The 27,326-nt window shown below is 40.6% G+C and overlaps 1 long non-coding RNA gene across 1 annotated transcript in view; it reads right to left on the bottom strand.

Annotated features, from left to right (window-relative positions):
* Window positions 1-3,358: 3,358 nt before the first annotated feature.
* The window catches only part of LOC116964909, a 38,000-nt gene continuing 14,032 nt past the window's right edge, over window positions 3,359-27,326 (bottom strand). Inside the window, exon 3 of the long non-coding RNA XR_004409026.2 lies at window positions 3,359-3,503. This is a non-coding gene — a long non-coding RNA (uncharacterized LOC116964909). The remainder of the gene's footprint in view (window positions 3,504-27,326) is intronic.

Here is a 27,326-nt window from a genome sequence, read left to right as displayed (position 1 = left end):
ACTACTAGCCTTTAAATACCTGAGGGTTTTATTGAAAAAATATGGAAAAATACAAGAAAAGATGATGAATGTTAATGCAATAAATGAAGAAAATATGTTATCTTCAATTCCTCTTTGTCTGGATCTATAGTAATTTCAGAAGGAGTGATCGGGTTATGAGATAAATTTCATTTATTCCTGATAAAAGAACAATGTTACATTTTTTGACAAGTGTTCTTCAATATGCCACCTGGGTAGTTCTAGTAACAGATAATAAAAATGAAATATGATAGGATTCCTAAGAAGATTCCAGCAGTTAACAAGAGAAATCATTTCATAGCTCTTTCTTACGGGGCACCCAGATTTCCTAGGGATAACAAGAAAGTTTTAACTAGTCCCTTTGCTGTAGATGTTACTTAAGAATCAGCAAAATAAAATCTAGCTGGATGAAGGCAAACTGCTTCTATAGCAAAGGAAAGTGATGGTGTAGGGGATCACAGGAGGAAAGACATGGTGAATTTTATTGTGAACACCAAAGGCTCAGCAGCTGCAGAAAGGAAAAGCAGATCACCATCATGCTTCAGGGTCCAGAGTCAGCAAGAAGAAATTCTCTACTTTGCCACTAGACAGCACCACGCTGGGAGCACAGGATAAAGCATTTTCAGGTTTTCCCTTATCCTACAAATTTGTCATTACTGGAAACTAGTTTTATTCAACTCTCCTGGGTATAGTTCGTATTTTATCTATACAGACATAAATATGGCTTTAGCTCTCTGTGACCCATGGACTAAGCCTGACTGTAGATCCCTACTGTTCTGAAAGCAGCCAGGTCTTGCATAGCCCAAATTCACTGTTAGCTCTCTATGGATTTACATTTGCACAATGCCTTTTATGGGATGCCATGAAGGTTGCTCTGTGAAGAAGCAGCATACATGAGATGCTTAACCTTCTATGTATCAACTCTATATATTAAGTCATCAAGTGAATAAAATACATAAAATCTGCTATTTCTTCTCCTAGGTCAGCTTCTGTTGGCCTTTGTCTTTTGTATTAGCTTCTCCTTGCTTTTCAAACACGTTTCCACCATCCTAACAGAGCTCCTCCGTCACTAAAACCCCAGTGTAATCAGACTGCAGAGGAGCCAAGGAGAACCTTTATTTGCTGTTGTTTGAAGCCAATAGAACAGAAATACTGTGGAAATTGGTGGTGATTATGCAACACATAAATCATAGGGAGAATATTTTTCTCTCTTCTTTTTGCACAAATCCCATACATCACCATGACTCACTGCAGTTCTCCCAGTGGGGACAAATTCCAACTTCTAATGCACTTTCCATCTGATTCCTGCATGATAACAGATGGGTTGCTGTCCTGAGGTATTGCATTTTGATAGCAATATATTAAACACCTCTGTGTTTCAGAACAATTTGGTTTGGGGGCCCAGTACTAATCTCATTTCAGTGGTTTGAGTTGTGCATCTTACCACTGATGAGAGAAAACTCCTCTAGTCCAGTGGCTATCATCTTGCCTCCCTTCTCTTCTAGTTTTTTGGGTTGTTTCACCAGTCTTCTTAGATGTGATAAATCATGTAAATTTAATTTAGAGATTATACCCCTGGCTTTGAAGGCAGACAAGGTTAGTTCTCTGCTGGTAGCCTGTAGCCTGCTAATCTTATAAAATTCCTCCATTCCCACTTAACTGGAACTATTGTTGAGGAGTGGGGGGAGAGCAATATCTATTCTACAAAGTGTTTGTGATTTTTGTTGGACACTCACAGATGGCATCCTGGCCACTGTCCAAACCCTTATACTGCTGCATAAGGACAAATGTTACAATCCTGAAGGTTTTCATAAACCTACTGTACTGCAGACTATCTCAGTAGTATGAAGCTGGTGCTACCACTTCCAAACTCTTTCTGTCTTTCCAATCAGTTACAAATTTCTCCCAGTTACAATATTTTTCCAAAGACTAAGCAGTTCCCAAGTCCCTTGCACTACCTCCTCATGCATGTTTGTCTGTGATCATTGCTGCTAGCTTTGTGTAAAATTGGAGGCCAGCACTCCTTCACTAAAGCACTAAAAGATCTGCAAAGGATATGCATGAAAAAGGGCAATTCCTGCTATCTTCAAGAAAGCACCATTTCTTGCCTGTAAAGAGAGCCTTTGGCCCCAAGCTGAGGGTTATAAACAGTGACCAACAATCACATTATCCATGCAATCTTTCCTTTATCTATAAATCCCCTTACTAAGGAAACACGCAGCAGCAGCAAGGGCTTAAAACCAGTTGTTTCATGGGCATCCCAGGTGGCTGTCTTTCATTTCCTCTCCTAATATTTCCTTTAGGCTTGGACAGTTTTTATTGTTTGGGGGTTTTTTTTCTCTCTCTCTTTGCTCTTTCCCATGCCTGAACAGTTCTTGACTTTGGTAGGCACAGAACCAGTAGTTTTATGACATGCATTTTTTAACGTATCAAAACATGTTCTTTTGTTTCATTTTTTAAAAAGCAGACTCTGTTCATTCAAGGTTAATAACTTCGCTACTTCAGCTGACTGTAAGGGAGTTCCAGATGTTGCTGAGAATTTTTAAACAAAACTCTCATCTTCAGAAATGAGCAGGGCAAAACCAGCAGCTTCTCAGATACCCCCTGAACCAAGAGAAGCTGCTGGACCTTCTGAGAGGTGGCCCAGAATGTTTCTTAATGCTGTCAATTTGTCATATTTGATAGAAATTTATGTGAAGTTATGATAGTTATATGAGCTCAATAGCAGCTGCCCAGACAATTCACATTAGTAGCTCTCTATAACTTTGAGTATCATACATACAGGAAATGTGCTGAAACTAAACACTGACCTCAGATAACACGCACATAACGTTCTCCTTACTTACCAAGTCAGTACAGGTACATCCAACACTAGGAAGAAATTGTCTCCAGTCAAAAGCCTATATGCTCTTTGATGGGTGAACATCTGAGGTGGCCCTTGTGAAAAAGGGAGTGAAGGAACCATCATCTCATTCAGCCCTGACCATCCAAGGAGTCCTCCAGATACTGCACCAGGGCAGCCCTCAGTGTTGCTTTGCCAGGATATCAGAGGAACAAGGTGATTTGCAAGCAATACACGTTTGCTTTGATCTTTCATGCAAATTAAGTAATGTCACTGGATTTTAATCAAGCTCTCTAGAGCTTTAGTCCACACTTTTAATGCACTGAACTTAGGCACCTCAGCTTTACATGCTAGAAGATAAAAATTCTTTTACGGAGAAAAAACAATTTCATTTTACTATTTCCAAAGTAGATTTCACTGGGATCTACCTCTCTACATTCATAGGTATTATGACTTTTTAAGAATAATTTGAATCTGAAAGGAAGGAGACTTACCAGACAAGACTGGAGGGAGCATCCCATGAATGGGAAAAGGCTGTAATCGAAGACAGTAGAGAAGTCAAATTTTATACCTTGGTAGAGTGAAGAGAAGCACACAAGGAAGTCAGGCCAACAGCATCAATAAGAGTAGAAGTATGGATGGCCTAAAAAACAAGAGCAGGACATTTTCATTTAAATAACCACACAACAGATTCACAGGTACAAGCCAAGTTCTCAGCTAAACAAGTAAACCAGCATTTTCATATATTTTCAGCCTGGCTTCCTAGTGAAGACAGTGGCTGACCTTATGTAGATTAGTAATCCCTCTTAAACTCTTTTGGTTAATATAAACCACATTTGAAAAGGGGAGAAGAATCTCAAAGATACCCAAATCTGACTTGTCCCACTAGGACTGGAGGCCAGGGCGAAGAGAGACTTTTTAAATACTCTAATTGAAGAGAAAATACAGTGCAGGTTTAGTCCTGATTAAGCATCCAAGAATTTGCAATAGAAACAGGGGGCTGGACCCATATATCAAGCTTAGTCAGAGTTTTAAACCAAGTCCAGGACACGAATCATAGAATCATTTAGTTTGGAAAAGGCCTTTAAGATCATCAAGTCCAACCATGCCAAGTGCCACACCTATATGCCTTTTAAATACCTCCAAAGATGGTGACCAAACCATTTCCCTGGGCAACCAATGCATCAGAAAGACAGCTGCTAGCATCTTCTCCCTGCACAGTGCATGTCACTGCTGAGGCAGATGCTCCCTGAGCTAGGCTAATCCCCGATTTGTTTCAGAAAAGTTTTATGGATGTTGTAGGTCATTTACTAACAAGGGAAGGATGACACAAAAAACCCCAAGCCAACAAAGACCGGACAGAGAGCATTGCATTGCTAGCCAAGCATGCTGAGAAATAAGCATGACAATTTTTATCACAGTACATCAAAATTTTTCATGGTAGTGCTCAGAACTAAGTCAGTTTTACAGCAAAATTGTTCTTAGCTTCTGCTTTCTTTACACAAAGTAGCTGATCTCTCATGGAATCCTTTGGAAAACCACTCAGCTTTAGAGCTGTCACTACTTCTTCTGTCTTCCATCCTCCTCCTTTTTACCAGGTGGGAAAATAAGAGCTTTGCTGCCTGGGGACAACTTAACCAGATCATACAACTTACTCAAGACATATTCTTTTCCCTTGACTTCATACTCAGATCACCAGCAACCAGATATGATGTCACTAACGAGGCAAGCTGAGCAACAACTGAGGTAGCAAACTGTCAGGAGAGTAACAGGGCTATGAAAGCCACTGTGCCCTGGGATCAAGGAAGACTCACAGGGGACCCCAGAATTCACTCAAGATGCCACTTCTGCTGTGCAAGGAAATCTCTCTTCTCCTAACAGGCTGAATCTTTTTTTGACCCCTTCAGTGTCAATAGAAGCAGAGAAACATTTAGAAACTAACCAAACCAGCCTCTCTGTAAAACATTACGTTTTCTAATACAGCAAATCATAAACTGCAAAGGACAAAGGAAAATAAAGTATCTCTATAAAGAAAATACCAGAAAACGGTGAAACAATCCTTTAAATAAATATTGAACAGAATAAAATTAATCACATTAAACTGTCAGGAATTCCTTTTAGATCCCTTACAGAGAGGCTACCACGACCTCAGCACTAAAGATATCCATGAACCTGAAAGTAGAGTTAATGACTGCATATTATCCAGCCACACTGAATTTCAAAGGGTGCTTGCATAGGATAATACAGAAGGAAGGGGAAAAGCATAAGCAGAAAAGAAACTCCTTGCCTAAAAACCACTTAATGTAGAAATATAATCTTGAAGTTAACCAATATTAATTTTTAAAGTGGAATTTTAAATAGAGTGATAATTTTTAAAAATCTCTCATAAGTCTGCCTCTTGCCAGTTCAGCAGGTAGAGACTCACCTGTGGAAAAAGTTCTATTCTGAGTAGTAACCCTAACAGCAACGAAGCTGAATAGAGATAAATTGAAATTAATCAGAAAATCATCATGCTTAGATGAGAACAAGACCTTCCCAGGGGGTGGTGTTTAAACTGCCTCTGAGATTTCTGAAGGACACTGCTCTTCATTGCTCTTTATAAGAAAGTCAATAGTCTGAAGAAAGATAGATTTTTGCTCATAACATCTATAAAAGCTTTTATCAAAACGTATCGTACTGACAGGGCATTTGAGGTTAAGATCCTGCTTTCAGTTTCCCCTCTATCCCATTTCCAATTGCTGGGAAAGCTGGGTAAAGAACAGAGGTGTCCCTGAAAATGCATGAAATTCATAGAGCAAAAGAAAGGGAGTAGCACTTTTCCCTGTGCCCTGAAACCACTCAGCCTTACAAGAAACAGCCTCAGCCAGATTCCTGCGTGTAGCCATGACTTATCCACTTTGTATCCAATAGGAACAGATCATGTTTTAGAGCAAACCACCCAGAAGCCAAAGTCACTTTAAAGTTGGGTGTCCGATGTTCCACAGAACCCAGCAAGGACCATCCCTTCATCCTACTTGTCCCTTCCCAAGAGCTCCCTGTGACCTTTAATTCCCTTAAAAGGAAGCACTGGAGGCTTCCTTTTAGCAATGCCACGTACAACTCTACTGGCACAGCAGTTTCAAATAGTGCTTCAGAGCCCAGAGCCCTCCTGGGAACCAAGAGCAACTCTTTGGACCAGAGGCAGAATGGTACAAAGAACCAGAGGGATGCTTGGTACAACAGCAGCTACCAGATGGTGAATAAGGGAAGGCAAGAAGGCTACATAAGAAAGAGCTCACCTTCTTCATTTTGATTATATTTTTAAACCCAAACTTGCTGAATTTAATTATTTATCCTGATACAGAAGGACACACTGTCCAAGTACAAACTTCCTGGAGAAGAATTTGTACTGCAGAGAGGGTCAACTGTATATGAGTTTATTTAGAAGCTGGTAAATATTATCACCCCAGTATGGCTTGTAGCCTAACAATGACCAAACACACTACCCAAGACACAAAGAACTCTACTACATGTGAATGTTTAACTTCCCCAACCCACTATTCTTATAACAGATCAAAGTATTTATTCTGTCAGAAACAATTTCCTCAATTTCTACCCTAAAAATTCTAGTGTAAGGAAGTAGTGTTTAAAGTGCCTGTAAGTCTTTTGCTGATGGCAAAACCAACTTGCCATAGGAATGAGGGACAAAAATGACAAGTGTGGAGCAAAACCCAGTTCAGAGCAGTGATAATTCTTAAAGTGACTAATTAACTGAACACTCAAAAACAATTCCATTTGTACAGCAGCTTCTGCCCTCTTGAACAGTCACAAATTGAACCCCACCAAAGTTCAGTGAAGGAGATTTTTCTCCCATTTTACAGATAGGGACGCTGGGGCACAGAGCAATAAAATGCTCATCATCATATCTTGCATCTGTGTGCCCTCTTATAACTCCTTGCTTCCTCTCTAGAAAACATGGAGAGGAGACAGAAAAACTTCTCCCAGGCAGTCTGTGTCTCTGGATAGGTTCAGTCAGTAAGGCAGAGATACGATGCACTAAGCACAACCAGGAGTCCCACAGGGGAGCAGAGGGCTCCTCATACCCCCCAAAAGGCAGACAGATGCCAACAGCTGCTGGGAACAAAGCTCCACATTTGGAAACACAAAAAAAAAATTCTGCACAGGGCAATAAATACCCCATGTTTGTTACCCTGGAACACCCTCAAGACATGGCATTTCAGGAGGAACAAGTTTAAGAACACAATTGTCTGGAACCTGGCTCTTCTGTGAGAATCCATGGGTGAAATTTACCTCCAAGCCAGGGCAGTGCTTTGGAGCTCCTCTGCTCATGCTGAGTAAGAGGTAAACATTTTCATTTAAACATATTGTATATGTTTTTTTAATTAAAAAAAAAAAAAAAAGGGGTAGGGGGAGTAATTTATTTTTTATTCCACATATTTGAAATATACCATCAAAATCTCTTGATGGAACAAAATTCTTTGCATAGATATGAATTTAACTCAGTGAAAGCAAAATCAAGCCTCAGTTCAACATCTTAAAGGAATATTGAAGAAGTACAGGATAATTGTAATTCATCTATAATTCCAATTAGAAGGACTGGGGGCAAAGGGAGTGGTTTTTTGTTCTAACATGAATCATACTAAGGGCATCTGAAACCAGTCTAAATTCCCCTCAAATCCTCAAGCCTAGTACTTCCTACTAGCTAAACACAGCTTTAGTAAATAGGGTCACTCAATGCCATTCTGGGGATCACTAGGCTAATAGAGGTAAGTGGAGCATAAACCAGATTAGTAGATCTTAATATCTGCACCTCATTAATTCCAGCATTTGGATTACTCTAAATAAGCCACCTGTATCTGCTGGCAATGCATTATCATGGCCCAGTGTGGAAATGATTCATGGAAGACCTGAGACAATGGCGGAACTCAAAGTGTGGTCAAAAGATTTTAACACAAGAATTCCTGACCATTTGCTATAATAGCTCAATACACCACAGGGAAGTAATGGTGCATCAAGGCAAGCGACAGGGGACACCAGGACTCAAGGTGGGCAGCAGGAGTCTTAAAGAGCTCCAAGGACAGCAGGGGACCGGGTGGATTGTTCTCGGTTGCCATCACGACTGAAGCATCACAACCCTCTGCAGCAATTCCTGGCAGTAGTGCTGGGCCATCGCAAGTACAGCCAAGTTCTCCTCTCCTTGATGGCTCTGGGATTTAATCCTTATCTTCAAGTTCAATGACACACACCCACACTACCCAACAGCCTCCTGAAGTGACCACTCAGCTGTGGTCAGTAACACTATATCTCATGTGTGTAGGTAGCAACTTTCCTCTGCTCTGCCTAATCACTATGGTATTAACTCTCATGAGGCAATAATCCTCACAAACTTCATTTTCTTCTGGTCTAGGAGGAATTTATTTGGCCTGGCCCTTTTCTAACAAATATTTATCATTCTACATGCACATGTTTAAAAACAATACCTAACATATCACTCAACTGAAAATAATGTCCCCTGAGGAGGGAATGAGAGAACAAACACGTACCAGATGCAAGTCACACTGTTCACTGCTCTCCTGGAAGGCACTCTGATACTGCGATGCTGACAACAGTGGAGGAATCAAGGTAGGACACAATCACCCATGTTACATTACATTAATTTTCACTCTCTTTTCCTGTCAGGTTCATTGCTGCAAAAGCAGAAGGGATGAGGTTTCATGGAAGTGGTTTACAAGTTGAGAGGATGACAGAACAAGGTAAAGAAAAGTACTAATACCAGTTTTGATGTTTATATTCAACTTTGTTCTGTTTCAAAACTTTTGCATATCAATGGCTTTATATGAGAATTTCTGGTCATTGATATAAAAAAATATTACTGTTACTTTTTTATATCTACTTTGTCATAGTTTAGTTTTAGCTGGTCAGACAGCATTCACTGCAACCTTTTAATCTCAGGCTCACTTTAGAAAAGCTATTTGCACAAAATTGGTTTCTATATTTCAGTAATATTTTATCAGTTTCAATGAAAAAAAACACTGGATCTTTTGGGAATTTGTGCTCTGGGATATTTTATTTTTATTTTGGAATGTTGACATTTCATTCACATTGCTTCCACTTTTCTATTTTTATATGAACATGTGAGATCAATTATAAACAAAACTTTTGTTGAAAATGGCAAATCACAAGGTTGACTAAAAAATTGTTTTATTGTAAATCAAAGTTACAATTAAACATTCACATTTGGAAATACCATGGATGAATACAAAAAGGGTAAGAAAACTGGACTGTAAAAAAAAAAAAAAAAAAAGAAAAGAAACTTCAAAATGCTTAAATTTCTACAGAAAAAATCTCAGAAATTATTTCATAGGAATTCGGAGAGAAGAAATAATGAAATGTCAACACTCCCCATGAAAAAATCATACTGAAATCATCCATCTCTTCCTTGATGCATGACAAGAGGTGTACATTAGGGTCCTGGCCTGGCATATGGGACATTTCTGTCGAAATTCCTAAATGGACAGAGGACTCTGGGCTTTTCTGTGTCTCACCAAAATTGTGAAATGCAGTAAGAAAACACACTGTCTATTCCCTGATGCAGATACTATGATAATAAAGTGGCATATAAATTCCTTGGATATGTGCCAGTGCCTTCTAGTCACGCTCACCTGCTCCCAACAGCAAAATGTTTACTGATAATAATTACAAGCTGAGATTATCAAAGATGCCTAGGGAATTTGGATGCCCATGGGAACTGGCAGCATTGAAGATCTCCGCCTATGAATTTTACTGAAACTCTGATTGATTTTTTTCCCCCCACCCCAGCAACATTTCAAGTGCATGTGTGCAGAACAGCAAGAATATTTAGAGAGAGAACATTTTCATGCTGGCTAGGCAAGGAATCACATTGTGCTAGAGACTTTACAAGCAGACAGTAAATAAGAATGTCCACTCCAAAAAAACCCCACATCATCGCGGTTCTGGTACACACCTCTAAGCAGGGCCAATTCTCTACCACCACTATGCAGAAAATTTGCAGTTTAGAAGCACTTTTGAAGAGTCATGAAAATTCCAACAGCCTGCTCACAGGACCTTCCTTTGAAACAATGAAAGTAACTTCTTCCCGCACCTTTACGAAAATCAAATCTCAATCAAAATTCTCCATGCAGAAAAACACATTTCTAGATTATCATCTTCCTATGCAGTATCTTCTCCTCACCCATCGATGGAATTGTTGATGTTGATTTTGTAGCCAGTAAATGAATCAGCTGTTGTCAATCCAGATAAGCTTTTCTATTGGGTGGAGGTACAGTGAGTTTTTAGATGAAGAGCAGCAGGAGGGGCAATGACTCACAGCCCTGCCCTTTGTTAAAATAAATGCTTCCTTGAGAAGTAATGGAGTGAAAGTAGTGATGCCCAGAGTTTAGGTAGAGAAAGTTTTGCTGTTGCCTTGTGGTTTTATTCTGACCCTTTAGTCCTCCTTCCCCAAACCCAATGGCTATAGACAGAGAAGACTAGAAGAAAATTCTTCCTGCCAGAGGTGAAGGGAGGGATGCTGAGAGGGAGAGGGGGACCAGCAGCACATTCTCACCTGAGACAGATTTTTCACTTTTCACATGCATGGATCCTGGCTCAAATCTTCAGCAATATCCCAGGCTTTAGCTACTGCAGACACTCATTTCCTACCAGTCCTAGAAGAAATGAGGGAACCAGTGCCCCTCAGAGAACAAGGGCTCCACATTTATAAACCAATTTGCAGACAGATTTCATTGCTCTTCCATCGCAGATCCTCCCACTCAAGATGACCTGGATGCTGTATCAGGTGTAATTAGCCCTCTGCCCTGAGCTTGACCACACGCCAGGCACACTGTTCATTGTCTTTGTCAAAGACATGAAGGCTGATGGAGTTTTGTACTCCATTCTGACACTCCTGTGCTTTCACCCTCCTTTTGTCCTGTGGCTACTTCAATTTAATGAACAGGGAAAAGGTTCTCCCACAATGGGAGATGCCTTTAAATCCAATTTTTGTTTCCTATTCTTTCATTATTGCTGTGGATTTTGGAAGCATCTTGCAATTACATAGTCCTCTGCTTCTGGAGGAAAGCAAGCCTTCTCCAGAACAGCAAGCAAACAAACAAATCAAATGCTGCTTCAACCAAAAAAGGGGAGAGAAGGAAAAGGCTGTAGAGAAGGAAAAGGCTGTAGAGAAGGAAAAGGCTGTAGAGAACTAAATTGCCTACCCCATCCTTATCTCATCCCGCACTTCCCCTCCCGCCAAGCCAGACCTCAGAGAGGTCTTGTGTTCACCATCTCTCTGCTTTTCTTGCAGAACACACAATGGCTGCTAGGAAAGAGAAAAAAAACCCTCCCCTTCTAGGTAGCAGCAGTTTGCTTACATGTCCCAGACTCTCAGAGGGTCAGAGAGAGATGAATCTCTCTTTGTTCTTTATTGTTTGATACATTTGCATAAAGAGATTCTTATTTAAACACTCATCTGTTCCCACTGCTTAGTCTCATTTTGAAGTTATAATCCTCTATTAGCTGCCTGTCAATCACACTGCTAGAGGGATGGCCTGAGGCTTAGACTCTGCTGGGCAAGAGGCCAGGTTTGAGCCTCCATAGGCATGGGAGTCTGCAAGCTTGAAGCTCCTCTTTTTTAAATGGGTGGGTTTGAAGCCTAGGACCAATACTGGTATCACTGCTGTTGTACCAGAGCTAAGAAGGCTGGTATGGAGGTGAGCAAACCTCTCCATCAGCTGGCAGAACACTGGGTGACAGCCCACCTCCAACCAGATACACTGAGTAGCTCCAGAGCAAAGTGCATCCAAAGCAGCACCTCAGACACACGGCGCAGGACACTGCACCCATGAGTTAGGAGCATGTCTTTCATCACCTCAGTGACCTTATTCAGACTAGGAACAAGCAAGGCACAACACTGGCTAGACCTAAAATGTCTTCTCTAGCACAAGCAAGAACAACTTCCTTTTCCTCACATGTGAACATAAAGAGCAGCAATTCCTCTGAAATCAGTGGCATGAAGTCAGTGAAAGACACAGATCAGACCCCCTAAACATGGATGAAAGTAGCAGAAGTTTCTAAACTACTTTTTTTAAACCTAGTAAATATTTATTCTGTATTTCATTTCACATAGGAACACTGAATAAACTTGATTTTCAATATACAGCAGAAACAGACTCAGTCCTGCTACAAGGAGATGAAATGGCTTTGTTATTGTATCCAGGATTCCTTTGTTCAGGTAAGGAAGGAATAAAAAGCTTGATTAAATGCATTAGTAATCACAAGGTAGTTAAATGTCAATTGGTTATTAAAATATGGAGTGCGATAAAAGCCTAAATAATTTCTGAATTAAAAGTGCACGCATCAGAATGTGTAAAGTATTTTCTGTTAAAAGGTGGTGTTTTTCTTCTGGGAAGCTGCCCCCATTTTATAATTTTTTGGTTTTTCTTTTCATTAGGATTTCTATACAGTTTTGCCAAAATCATTTTCAGAGACTGGGTTTTGAACTAATATTACTATACCATGTTTGGCACATCTTATTTCTGAAAATAAAATCCATTAAAGTAGCATTTGTTTTGCTCAAAATTTTGCAGAAATTTTCACCAGAATCTAATTTCAAAAATTCAGAATAAATTTAAAGATCTTCATAAATTGCTGCCCCTCTTTTGACTAGTGCTACTTATACATTTTATGGCATCAAATGATCCCTTTCTCTAGACCACTATCAAGAATGAGTTTGAATGATCATCCCAGAAAAGAGTGGATTATTTTTAAAAGCAGTCCATGGCATCATGGGCAATTTCATATGACATGAAACTAGTCCCTGTAACTTGCGTTGTGAATAGCAAGAACCTCTAGGATGGGGGCTATAGAATTATAGAAAGAAAAGGATTTTAATAACTGATGGTTAATTACCAATTCTTTCCTTTCCAATTTTACTACACACACAGAGATGTTACTGGGGAAAGGGAAGAAAAAAATACCCAAAACAACAGCTACAAACATGTTGGCCTTTCAGGTGATTTTTAGGACAGAAGAAAATTGACAGCCTGGAATTGACCTCTTCTAGGTATCTTCAGGTAAATGCAACATGAGAAATGTCAGTACAACACACAGACCTGGAACACCCCTTTATCCACTTGTCCCACCTTATAGTGGATGTTTTTCCTCACAAGAGATCTTTGTCTGGTCTGAGTGTCCCCAGTTAACCCCAGAGAGAACACTCCATCCTTGGGGTGGATTTGAAGAAGATAAATTTGGAGCAATGGTTTAGTAGCACTAGTCCACTAAGAAATCCCATCCATTCCCTTTCATTTCTGTACTTTAAATTATATGTAATCTTTTGCTGAGTTTTAGTGAATTTGCCATTTGTGAGGATTTATCCCCATTTTCAAGTAGGATATGAATAACATCCTATCAGAAGGTCAAAAGAATATTTAAAGGTCTTGAAAAAAGCTACATAACGTGGTGATTTCTGATTCACTATCAGCTGATCTAACCACCAGTGTTCACTGCCTCTCAAATACCAAACAAACCATGAAATTAAAAGTCCCCTGTTCCCTACCTTTAGTACACTGACCAAAAAAAAAAAAAAAAAAAAAGGATCCTCACAGGGGTTTAATTCCTTACTGACAAGAAGAAATTACTTTTATACAAGAATTGTTTTTGAAGGAAAAACCCTGTGTTTGGCATGAGGACAAAAAAAAAAAAGCATAGCTGTTGTGATTTAGCTGAAAATCTACTGATTCAAAAGGCACGAGCTTGTCATTGCTCTTTCAAAAGTTAAATATTTTTGTCCCAGGAAAGATTAAAATCTAAAAACATCTTGATCCCAAGGGTAGTTCTAAATTAATTTGAAATTTAAGAGTCAAATAATGACAGTAAACTTCCAATGTTGGAAAGTGTCTAGAATGGAAACTTGAAATATGACTAAATTCACCATCACCTGACCTCGAGCAGTCCAGACACAGTCTTTCTTTTTGGTGGTGTGGCTTATCCACTTTTATCAGTCATTCCCATTTCCATGTTCAATCTGGTCCCGTAATGAAGAACACATTTCTACCTTCACATAGGATTGCTCTGTTTTCCTGCATCTTCCTTCATGCAGGAGACCCAGGTAGTGATGCTGGTAGCCAAGCTTCTCTAAATGTGGGGTTGCAGCTGCTTCTATTCTCATTATGTCAAGCCTATGTCCTGTCCTTTACTGATATGCACTGAACATGGGCAGGATGCTCAGGGAAATAAAAATAACTTTTTAATACACAGAGAACTCTTCACTGGTAGCTTCTTGCATCAAAGGAAATGGAACATTTTTTCATGAAAAAATTAACAAGTTAAATAATCTGAATCCATCGTGGAAGGAGGAAATAAATGCAGATCTCCAGCATCCATCTCCTGATGTACAAGTGAAATCAACTACATACTGAATTTGCAAATGCTTCTGGCTGCTCTGCAAGACCTACCTTTCATGCCACCACTAATGACTGATAGGCAGAGCTTCATTTGAATACACTGTCTAATTTAATATTGCTCCCATGTTTAAATAAGGCAGGACTCCTTAGTTGCCTGAGCTCTGCTGCTATTCAGGGCTGTGGCACCACTTTGAGCCTTCAGTTCCATGAGTTTGCATTGTAGGGGCTGACCTCGACACACCTGAATGACACACAGAAACTTGGCACGGAAAAGCTTCAAAAATTGGGAGAGAAAGGAGGAACCACTATGTTGAGAAAAGTTAGTCGCAGAAGCTCAGTGGTTGGCAATACAGTAAGGGTAAAAGCAAGCTGAAGGATATAACTGATATTTCACAGACGTCAAGGAAAGTGTCATTATCTTGCAGATCATGACCTGGGATAGCCCTTTCACAGCCCTGCTTTATGCATAACTGTGGGGTTTAGCATGTACATTTAAATGTTTTAAGAAGAGATTTGAGATCTCCTAGGAAGGTTTCATGCTACCAAACTTCATTAGAACTACTCAGCATGTCCACATATCACAGGACTGCACAACAAAATGCCCAGTTGAACTACAAGCAAGGAAATAAATCTTTGCTTATTTTTCATTATCATGGGTGCATAAACACCATGGAAATTAACATGCAGACTTGAATATCGTCTTGCTTGTAAACCCAAGGTGTGTTGGTGATGTGCCTATGATTGAAAAGTAGAAACATAAATCACATTCACTGACCAATTCAGCTGAGATGAAATCTGAACCAAATCAAAATACAGGCACTTCATAGAGCACCACAAAGCTAAGGACAGTATTTACCTGCATACAAAGAATTATTACTGAAACAAATAAAGAAGTCTATTTTAGCTATGTAATGTTGAAATATTAATATTGTTGGCAGAGGGAGAGTACATGAACCTATTATTTTGCAAAGTGTGGCTAAATATATTGAAGGCAAATATTGAATAAGTAAGTAGAAAATCCAGTTCTTTAACTTCTGATGCCTGTAGTGAGATACACAGATAGTTTATTCTGTTCTGCTTCTATAGCTGGAACACATTTTCCATAAACAACCTGTTAGGCAGTTTTTAAGTGTGGGGAAAATGTATTTTAAAAACATAGATAATTTCAACAATGAAGGCATATCTACTGAGCTAAGAATTAGGGGAGATGTTTGATTTCATCAATGGAAAAGGTTTGACTCTAGGATCTACAGTGAGTAAAATATGGCATAATTGTTCTGAATTAGCTTCTTAAAACAGTTTGAATACACACCCTCAATCTAAGCCAATATAAAAAAAAGTAGCTCCAAGTAACTACCACCACCAGTACTATTTTCTGTGTACATTTTCCTGCCTGTATTGCTTGCACACAGAATCTTGCATGAAGGGATCTCTGCAGAGTATCCAAGAAGTAAGATATATGTCATCCCATTCCCATGATTATCATTAATCTAAATTCCTTTTGAGGAGGGCAAATATCAGTTGCAGAACAAGGAAAAGGAGAAAGTCAAATCTTATTATTCAATGAATGAACAATACCTTGATGAATGCAATGGACCCTTAACAATTGCATAGAGTTAAATACATCTCTATCATCTCAGCAACTGCAAATACTAAATTCCTTGGGCATGGCCTTGAATTTAAAAAGAATTCATGAAAGACAAGAACACAAGAGTTGACACAGGCTATCAGGTTATCAGTGATTCGAGCCATATGCTTTAGGTAGTCATTAAAGACTGCATACATCAGACAATAAGACAACAGCATTGTTTTCTCTCATGTCCTAGACTGCAGAAAAAAGACTGGGATTCAATTCCCTCTTCTATCTAATGGCATTTGAATTCACATTTCTCAAGAATGCGTCAAATCACCAAGTCACAAATTCCCCAAGGTTCTTGATCATCAGATGTGGTACCTGTGCTGCTCAAAATATGCAGGACTGCTTTACACAAAACAGAGATATACTCTTTCCCTTGCTGAATATTAAAGTGTTGCACATGAAGTACAACTACTGAAGAGGAGTTCTTGCCTTCATTCACACACACAAAACCCCTGCTGCCAACCTCATTGGTAGGGAAGTCTTCTGTGAAACAATTAAAGCAGGTTTGAAGCAGTTTCATATACTTTTTATTATTATTGTTGTTTGCTGCTGACCATAGACAAGACCTTGCATGGACAGATCTGCAGACTGTCTCTGTATAGCCATTTTGATGTTCTTCCATAAGCAGCAGATACCAGGGAATTAATATTCACTTTAGCTGGAAGATAGAATTCATCTTGCAACACAGCTGTAGGGTCATTTCTGCTGCTCATCCTTAATCAGGCTATAAACCCAGAGAGCAATGTGAGCTAGTTTTAAGTCTCGGTAAGCAACATAAAATGGCCGCATGTAATTTTGAGAGGTACAATGAGGATCTATGACTGCTGCTGTTTGAATGTAGGCCACCTACATCCCTCATTTTCACTGCAATGGAGAGGTAAATGGAGTTCCTCCCTTCCTCAGATGGGGAAATACAAAGCAAAAGATTACAGTTATTACAACCACCTCTTGTTTGAAACAAAAGTTCAAAGACTTGTCTTCTTTAATCAATCTTCCAGCAGACTAACAGGGCTGTAAATTTCACTTTAATGGAACCAAAGCACTAGGGATAAATCAGAGTTTTTCCCTCTGTTCCCCTTCTCAAAGCAAAGCACAAGTGAAGGAGCTCAGATGAGAAAGTTAACTGAACTGATGATATAAGCCACACCACTTTCTCTGAGGAAAGAAAAAGGCAAGAGGTAATAAAACATCTTGGCTCCAATACCATATGCTGGCAAAGCACTTTCAGCAGTCAGATATAATGAATATTCAGCAGTCTCTGGGTATTATGGTATAGCAAAGTGCCTCTATCAGGGGAGCCATTTCTGTGGCTGAGGTGAGAAAATAATAGATGTCCACTTGGCAGAGGTAGCCACAGACATGTTAACTCAGAGCACATAGATCTCCCTGGATAGTGTCCGGCTGGAGATTATTAATGAGTTCTTTAATGAGTCTGTTTCCACTGCAACAGAGTGGGCAAAGAGGTTTTAGCATATGTGTTACAAGTAACCCTTGAAATTAAATGTTCAAACAAAAAAGTGTAAAAAAAAAAAAAAGGAACATTCACAAACAGGAATAAGGGCAGGTGCTTGTATAAATATATTGTGCTATTGACCAGCACTCACAAAAATGCAGAGAAATGCCTTTTTTTCCCCCCACAGAGCCACACACAGAAAAGAGCTCACAAATGCACAAACGGGAAAATAGTTTCAGAAGCATTGCTAGTATCAAGACATTTGAAATGCCTGATTTCTTTTGCCATCTTCATAATAGTCCAGACAATTTAGTCTGGATTTCTTCCATTCCAGATTCCCTAATGATACCATGGAGTTTAAATGGCCTCTCAAACAACAAGAATAATGGATAGCACAAGACCTGGAGAAAAGGAACAGTTTGCAAACAATTTGGGCATCTGTGTCAAATTTAAGAGCATACTGTAACAATTTTATACATTCACTAAAGTTTTTTTTTTTTTAAATTTCATCCTCTAGAAATTTTAAGAACTAAATTTATTCTTTATGTTGTCGCGATTTAACCCTAAACACTCATTTTATCCCTACTTTTATTACATATAAGTGTCCCCCTCCCACAAAAAGCACTTACCTAACTGTTGAATTCCCAAAAGTACAAGGCAATGGCTCATATGTGAATGAAGACTGAAGAGAATCTGTGTTTATTAGTCTCTGATGGGCTGCAGTAGGAACTTGATTAGAAAATAACAACTGTCACACAGTATCTGTCAGAAGTTTCTAACTCAGGGTCCTGTCTCTGGCAGCCAAAGCAGACAAGACAGATGTGATACTACAGAAAACCAAAACGTTCAGAACTCAACCACCTTCTCCCCCTCTACAGTATCACACCATCGCTATAAATTTCCTGTTGTCCCCCTGTCCCTTACAATTCCTTTGCATGGTGGCAGCCTTGCCTGTACTACTGCAAGGCTTCAGGTGTTTGTTCACCCTCCCTCATTTCTGGCTTGCTGTCTTGAGCTGAAAAACCTGTGCTTTCCAAAGGGTGAACAAGCACCTTGATGATTGTGACGTGTCCTCTCTGGATGCTTGGCCCAGTAGGTGCAAAAATTACAGCTGCCTGAAAGACATTTATCTCTATAGAAGTTCAGCACCCAATTTCTTCTGTCCTCTGACCCACCAGCTTGTGCAACCATCTCAATAACATGAGGATTTTAGCCTTGTTTGTATTGTATTCGTCCTTTTTTTCTTCCTCTTTTTGTATAAATCAGCTCTTAACCCCATTTTCCCTGAAGGAAATGTAAGAAAGCAGAGTCATGCTCTCCTTTCCTAAAGAAAGACATTTTCTGCATTACTCTCCTGTCAATTCTCAAGCATTGCACAGGAACTGGACCAACATAAACCATTCTTCCACCAGCTCAGGCATATCCCCAGAGGTTGGGTTATTTGTAGAGTTAAAGATAGCTATTATCAATAACAAACTGGTCTCCCTTCCCCCTCACTGTGCTCTCAGAGCATCTCTGGAAACAGCTCAGTGCTGCAGAGAGACATGACTTTGGAAAGCAAAATTGATTAGAAGTAGGAGTTTTGTGTTAAATCAAGGATGGAGGGGAGAGACAGGGGGAGGGTAGAGGCAGCTGCAGGATTCTCCTGGGACCACACAGGGGGACATCTGATCTAGTGCTGCACCCAACCCCTACAGCAGAGCCTCTGCAAAGCGCCAGGTGAGTTCCACAATGCAGCAATTCACCCTGCCAAACCTCCTGCCCAGCAGCTCCCTGCAGCACAGACACATCTCCAAACAGAAAGAGGCTTCCACCACCATGCAAACTAGATTTCCACCAAGTCCTCTTAACATTAAATGGCTAAGAGGCAGAGAAAGAAAGCTTTATGTTGCTTCCACATTCACTAAGCTATAAAACACCCCGAGAAAGAAGAGGACTGAACTGCAAGCTCAAGATGCTGGACTAACACTGGAGTTAACCAATGCACTAGGGAAGGGGTCCCATCTCTCAAGCCTGGAAGCACCAGGGATATGCAGAATGAGAGACTTTCTCCACCCCAGCATCACCTGATTAGCACACACTGTTCCATAGAATTGTCCTTGAGTGTGACATACTTCATCATTGCAGCCGGGCTGCAGGTATAACCTTTTCTGTCCTACACACCAGAGGGTTCAACCCATCTGAGGACTGTGAGAAGACAGTTTTAAGCATGTGCAAGGGAATGCAAAGGACCCTGATATACCTATCCATGCTGCTTAAGATCTCTTCATTGCTGCCGTTGCCTGTGCTAGTTATGTAGACCCACAAGAACTCAGGTGACATCTGCACAATTTTGATACACAGACCTACCTACCACAAGGCTTGAGCTCTGGCAGCCAGTGAACCTGTGCTACAGTCCCATTATCTGCCATAGGGCAGCAACACTTTAAAAAGGGACCAAAACACCCAAGCTGGCATGCATCAGCCCTGTTAATGCAGCAGCATGGAGACTAGTGCCAAACTGCTACAAAATGTCCGACAGCTACAAAGATCCAAGCAATTTAATTTAAAGCTGTCTATGCTGCAACACAGACATATCCAGGGAAACAGCACCTTAGGGAAATGTATGCAGTGTTGACACCATCTAGGAGGACAGTGAAGGGTGAAATAGCCATCTCATTTCTGTGCAGGACTGAGCCTTGAACAAAGAATTTGCACACTCCGCAAACAACTGCAAAGAGGGCAACAAAGTATGGGATTGCATGTTGCTGATTTATCTGCAGACTGCACATTAACAGCACCTTCTCCAGAGCCCTTTTGCCCTAACAAATGGTTCTGGCTCAAACATAACTTCTCCTTTCCTCCCAATGGAGGAGGAGGAAGGAGCAAGAGGAAGCATCCATGGCCAAGGCAGAGTTTTGCATGCGCAACTAGGACAAGGAAATAAGGCCAATAAGAGGAACCAGCACTGGCAGTGTCAGAGGCAACAGCAGATCTTTGGTGAAGACTGTTTTGTAGTGGACAGAAAGGAAGCATGCCAGTGAAAAGCTGTCAGGTCAACACCCCACCTGTTTTAGTGTTATGCGGGATATTATGCACACTTGAGTAGTACTAAAAACATGTATGCAGCAGAAACAAGAGCACTCTCAATTCACTCACTAAAACTCTGTTGCTTGCAGAATCAAACACTGTAGATCTAGGATGATGAAGGACAAAACACAGAGCAGACAGTGACACAAATCCTCTATAAGGGTATCTGGGTACTCAGATGCCATGAATGTGCTCTCAATCACGGTGGAAAAAGCATGTCTTCAAACATGGGAGTTCAGTAATGTTACCACAAGAAATTCCACTAAACATCTCTTCCCTATGTATATCCCTATTCCTCTCTGACACATCTCAGAGGGATAAGCTCAGAAGACTGCAATGAGGTATACAAGAACTGTTTCTGTAAACCACTTGCTTCTTACCAGTGCTGCTGAGAGGCCACATCTGCAGCAGTTTCCATTCACACTTGAGGTTCAAATGCTAGAGCACCTTCCTCCAAATTCATCCCCATAGAGACAGACCGATGTGTCCAAACACAATATGCGATAGAAGCATCACTGAGCTGTATGTGCCACTTTGTACAGTCAGGTTCAGTGGATGCAAGACCAGGAAGCCAACTTCACTAGAAAGAGCAACAAGGTTTAGGAACTCTTTATTTCCCTGTTACCCATATTGCCTGGTTAATGCACAGTTTTTGTCATTCACTTCAAAGCTGTGCCACTCTCTTCAGCAGAATTTTGCACACATTCTAGCATTTATCTGCTGAGAAAATCTAATACTTCAGTAGCATTGAGGGAGCCAGCTGCATACCAACATCTCTGTTGAAGATGACACCTGACAACTAGACACAGCCAATTGAGTAGCCTTACAAATATGTGTTATCCATAGAGGCCCACAAGCCTTGGTGACAGTGTCAGATCAGGTCACAGTGCCAGGGAGAGTAGCATGAGGGCTTTGCTCCTTTCCAGGCATCTAACACAAGTTAGTGATTGAATGAATGTGTACACGTCTGGCAATTCATGGGAAACCAAGCTTAAATGCGCTGGGAGAGAACTCTGTTCATCTTGCTCAGAGACATTCTCTTCCCTCCCTTCCATGCAGATCAATGTGACATCTGGACAGAAGTTATCCCTATTCATTCTGACTACTCCATCAGGGCCAGTTACTGCCACAGAGGCTCTCTGCAGCTCAGACAGCAGCTGCCTCCTAGTGAGGGGGCCCAAGAAGAGAAGGAAACTCCCATCCAGACTATACAGCATTGTATATGCTGGCTCTGGCCAAGTCTTGTTTTCCAACCCACTTTCTGCAATCTTACTAAGTCCCCTGAGCCTCTGCACAATAAATACATAAGCAGCCTAGCACTAAGGAGCAGAAAAGAGACAGCTGAGGAATATGAAATTTATAGTATTGAGCAATGTAAAGAGTGAAATTGTTCACCATCTCTCCCAGCGTACAAAGTGGCATCAAATAGACTAGCAAGGGGCAGGCTCAAAGCAGACCAGAGGAGAAGCTCTGTGTAACACTTCCTTAAGCTATGAAACTGCTTGTCACAGGCAGTTCAGGATGCTAAATGCTTACCAGGATCCAGAAACCAGCTGGACAAGTCTAGGGGAACAAAATCCTATCAAGAAAAAGATATTTTGTCTGGTTTAAGTAACTGCTGAGTTGCAAACTGCTGGAAACCCTTTCCCTATTCTTCCAACTCTCCCACAGGCATCCATTTCTGATACTGTTGGAGATCAACATTTCATAGCTGGACATTTCTCCAGCTCAGGACAGCTACTGTAGGATCAGTCAAGGAACAGAAAGCACCAGACTCTGCAGGGGATTTCAGTCCAGTCTCAGGATAGCTACTGATGTTCAAACAGGCCAGGAATAGCTTGCAGAGCTTTCAAACTGCTGCACCCATGGCTGGCCATTGGGCTGAGACTGTGAAGTAAATGTGTTAGAAGTAAACATATAAGGGATGGTTAGGAATTTCCAGAGAATGACAGTGTGAGCTAGATTGCAAGATGAAGAATACAACTACATACTGATGGAAGCATAGGAGAAAAGGAATTATACCAGCTCAAGTTTTATTACCTTATTTGATTTAAATACATTTTAAACAGACACTGCTAAACTCAAGAAGACTTAAAGTAAACTAAGCCAATTATACTGTGATCAATAACGTACATTAAGAAAACCTGCCACTTATAAAGCCAACTGTGAGTATCCACAGAGAAGCTTACACTTCTTTGATGAAAGTAGTTTAAATTTGCACTGTGGTTTCTAAGTCAGGGCCACATCCTGGCACAGAGAAACCTTAAATGTCTCTGATGTTTCCTCTCTACTCAGTTTCAAATTACTCAGCCCCTACAAACATGTTCTGCTCAGACTCCAGACGGGCCACCTGCAGCTCAAACACACAAATCCTGCCACTTGAAAGAAACACACCAAAAAGCCTCTTTCAAAGAAAACCCTCCAGGTGGCTGTGTTTGAAGAGGCAGAGACAAAAGCTTTTGCAACTAGTGCAGTCTTCAGAGACAATCCTGGACACATGAGTAAATGGCAGCTTTCCCTGGGGAACCCATCTTTTCCTCCCTTCTGCATCAGTTTCTGCAAAGGACAACTTTGCTGGTAGCTCAGCCAGGACTCCTCAGCTCTGGCAGATGAAGCCCAAACACATGTTCCCTGCTCTGGGAGGTTCTGCTCCTCTTCTTGTTGCTCCGTACCAGGCAGCTACCACAGGGCACTAAGCACTTAACTGAAGTCCAACAGAGAAGGACCTCCCTGGAAAGCAACGGGAGATCTAACAGTAGCTGCAGCTGAGACTTGGGATCACACTTCCATATAAGGCTCTTTTTTTCCACTGACGATGTCCAGCTCTGACCTCTACCAGCCTGTAAATTGTTCCCAGAGCTAGTGTTGCTGCTAGGTCCCTATGACTCAATGAACATGTATATGCACCTCACCAGTGTAGGTCCAGGTGCAATCTAAGTGTCAGGGTACAAAAGTGTCCAGGAGTCCTACCTGTCATCTGTCATGCTCAAATCCATTTAAACTTTTTCCCTCCCAGTGTTCCTGATCTACAGACAACCTGCAAGCAAAGTACAGACTGTCTAAGTGAGGTAATAGCATTGTGATCTTATTTGCTCTTCCGTGCAAATGTCACTTCTCAACCTGAGTAATTAGGCTTTCAATAGACCACTTTTTCCTCTCCTAGCCCCTGCTTGTACCACACTCCATCCTGGTTTGGCCCTAATTACAGAGAATAATAAATCCAGCTAGACAGTGGTTTTCTGAAGAGCAATTTGGTTTGACTTTTACCAGCATTAATGAGCTCGCTAATAGAGGGATTTTCCCTCTCCCTCCCCTCTTCTAATCTAGGTTTCCTTAAATAGCATCACACACATCAGTAGCTTTCCAGCAGGTGATGACTTTCCCTGACCCATCTCCTCCCCTCCTCTGGGGGAAAGAGAGGCAGAGTACCATGCCTCCCAACCTTTTCTGTCAAAAGAGGTGGAAAGCAAGCATGATTAATAACTGTTTGTTAACTAGCACCAGGAGGATCACTCATCAGTTCACAAGCATGGTGGACAGAAATGCTGGGCTACTACCAGCCTGCCTGGTCAGAACCATGCTAGGAAAGCATTTGAGTGCTAGGGAACCAGTTTAGCTGTTAGCCCAAACAGGAAAAAGATAGTACACAAATCTTATCAAAACTTAGCTTTTTTGTTCACAAAAACAAAATTTAAACCATCTAATTTATATGCCAAATGAAATCTTTCAAGTGGCCTACAGGAAATATATTCCTCTTCGGTCTCTTCTGAGAGAAGCAAAGGACTTGAAGGGGTAAATGTTCAATAAAAGCCCTGCCAGAAAAGGGGAAATGCAGATTCATCTTTTTTCCCCTCCATTTAGAGAAATAAGAGCTGTATCTTCACACCTAAGAAAAATTTCCTAACAAGAACTTTGTCACTGACTCTGAAAATCTCAACCCCAATTTTTGTCCCCAACAAATATAATCAGCATTTATTTTCAGGAACAGACATTAAACTTGACAAGTTACTACTAACCCAAAATCTAAGAAGAATCACACTTCAAGGTACTGGAGGAAAATCACTACATGTGTGACATTGCAGTGTCTGTACAAAGTGGGTACCAGATTATGGAATTCCAGATTCTATTTCCCCATATGAAAAAAAATAAAGTATTTTGTGTTTTTCAACTTACAGTTGGAAGTTTTGTCAGACACTATTCAATAAATTCAACCCAAATTCATAGACGGCTTTAGTTCCCCTCAGAATGTTCTCAGAATATTTTCATGTCTGTTCTGTATCTAGAAACATATCTACTGACCTGAAAAGCATACAGGGGATCCCCGAGGTATTTCTCTTCTTGGCTCATTTACAGTATAAATCTAGCCTAAAGTAACAAGTTTGAGACAAGGAGAGAAGGTCCTTGTGGTGATGTGTGGGGTACAGAAAGATAACAATTATTCTGATGGTTTCAGTTCTGACTTCATGTGCTGCTTTTTTTCCCCTAAGCCCCTTATTTGACAAAACTATTTTCTCATATCTCTTTGCAGCCCATTTATTATCCTCTCTATTAATAAACACTCCTTCCCTGATGAATCACTGCAATTTATCATTAAATTAGAAGATTAAATGGGTCTATTTTTTTTTAAACAAGGAGATTAACTACTATCAACAGGATATTTCTCTATTATAAAACTCCATCTTCCCCACCAAATGCAGGAATAACATTGTTTAATGCAGCCCTAAAGTGATCCAAGGTAGGAGGAACCACCAGAGAGGTGACATCCTGCTGTATAAATATACAGATCAATCTGAATATGACTGTGAAGTAAAACATATGGCATTATGACCATGTTTCACCCTGCAGTTTTTTAATAGTACAACTGAAAAAAAAAAAAGTTTAACTTATACATAAATGAGGCTGCCAGGAACTGATATGACAAAGCACAGTCTAGATAACAAAAACCATCTCTCCATGTATACAACAGTGATTAATCACACAACAAAAGGTCAGTCAGGAAAAGTATTCAACTAAATATGAAACAATTTTGTGCTGGGAGCCCACACCAGTCTTTCACATCATTTTTGTGTCATACAGGTCCCATATCAGACTACTGAAATTTAACATCAGCACAAGCACAGAATGTATCCTCAGCTCCACTGTGGTCAGGCAAACAGGTTTGGTCCTCACAAGCTCCTCAGCATCATTTCATCCCCTGGACACAACCTCTCTGTGAAATTAGAACTGCGTTTACCACAGTGGCTTAGATCTGATCTGCTGTATGAGGGAAGGGACAAAGCCTCGATGTTTCCTGGGGTCTCTATACACCCCAGAAATGGTGCCAACTAGAGGGAGATAAAAGCTTGAGAGGAAGAGAGCCTCTGCACACCCCATGCTCCTCTCTCAGGAAACCACTTCACTACAAGGGCTACACTTGGCTGCTTGCTTTTCCTCCCACATCCAACCACCTTCACTGCAAAAGTCAGCCTTGGTAGGGTGTAACAGAAGTCAGTCAGCACTAGGCACTACAGAACACAAAAACCTCCAGTGTCATTCCCTACCAATCCCCAGATCCAACCTTTCCACACACCTAGTTATTTGATTTCTATCTCCAGAATTTAGGAAGTTATTTTCTTTCATTCTTGGATGCTAAGGAGATGGACTATCTTCTGCCCACACAGGTCTCCAATACAGAGAGAAGAAAGAATTAGGATTTTATACCACTGTCACTGTTTGTCTGTAACAAACATTTTTGTAGGAAACTCAGGCAAATCAGGGCAAAACCAACCCTACTAAGTACCCTTCCCACATGCCAGTGTACTCCTCTACTCCAGATGTGATCTCTTCTGGAAAAATACACTCTGGCTGGGCTATTCACAAGCCTGTGTCAGATTCCTGCAATGAAAAAATCTATTAATTCCAAGTAGGCACTCATTCTCTAAAGAGCTGCTGATAAAATGGAACTGATAAAATGGAGGTAATTTAAAGGTCAGATGAAATCCAGCTCATGTTCATCCTGCTTATAGTGGAACATCACTAAGATGCTTCATCAGCAAAGGGGCATTTATATGTATTTTTATTTTTTTAAGAAAAAAATGCTTATCTGTAACAGAGACTTTAAACGTCTGATAGGAAGAATTCCCACATTAATCTACCCAACAACTGGCATCCTGCTGCCTGCCTGGGTGTCCCTTTCTGGAAATTAAATCTCCTATCATCTTTTTATCACATTTTTGAGAAAAAAAAATGGGAACCAAATGCAGCATTCGTATGAGAAGCAAGAGCTGAAACTGATAGGGCTACATTAATTCAAGCTTTCAAGAGATGAATGGGAAACAAGTTACTGCTACACTCAGACACATTTCTCCTACTTTCCTCTGTGCCAGACAAGTTCAGCTGGTCACACCATCCCTTTGATTGACCTAGGGCCCACAAGCCACACAGATTGGCCTTGGAACCAAATATTAAGTCTCTTTTACACCTGTGTTGTATCAGGTTACTAAATGAAAAAAAAAAAAAATCTCCCTTTTCACAATTGAATAAGCTCTATCGAAAAGGAGCATGTTTGCACTGCAGCAGAAACAAGCTTTTCATAACAGGCATGAGCTGATGCCACTAAGGGATCCAAACTCAAAGGAGAAACTCCGGAATATTGAATATGTTGAACCAGAGTGTTTCCCCTACACTCAGTGCCCCATTCATATCAGAACTGAAAGACATGACTGTTGGAAGGCAGCCACTTCAAGGGCGTTTGGCTAACATTATCAAATAGCCCATTAAAACCCAGAGGTAGTAACATGCTGGAGAAGACTGTTTCCACTCAGAAGAATGTGGCAATGTTGCCACATCTAGATAGCCTAAACACCATGTGCACTGTTAAACCTGGTTTTATTCACGCCTTTT

Source organism: Tyto alba, unplaced genomic scaffold, assembly GCF_018691265.1.
Source record: "Tyto alba isolate M040663 unplaced genomic scaffold, T.alba_DEE_v4.0 Super-Scaffold_17, whole genome shotgun sequence".
NCBI classification, from domain to species: Eukaryota; Metazoa; Chordata; class Aves; order Strigiformes; family Tytonidae; genus Tyto; species Tyto alba.
This window is presented reverse-complemented; position numbering and strand designations above follow the sequence as displayed.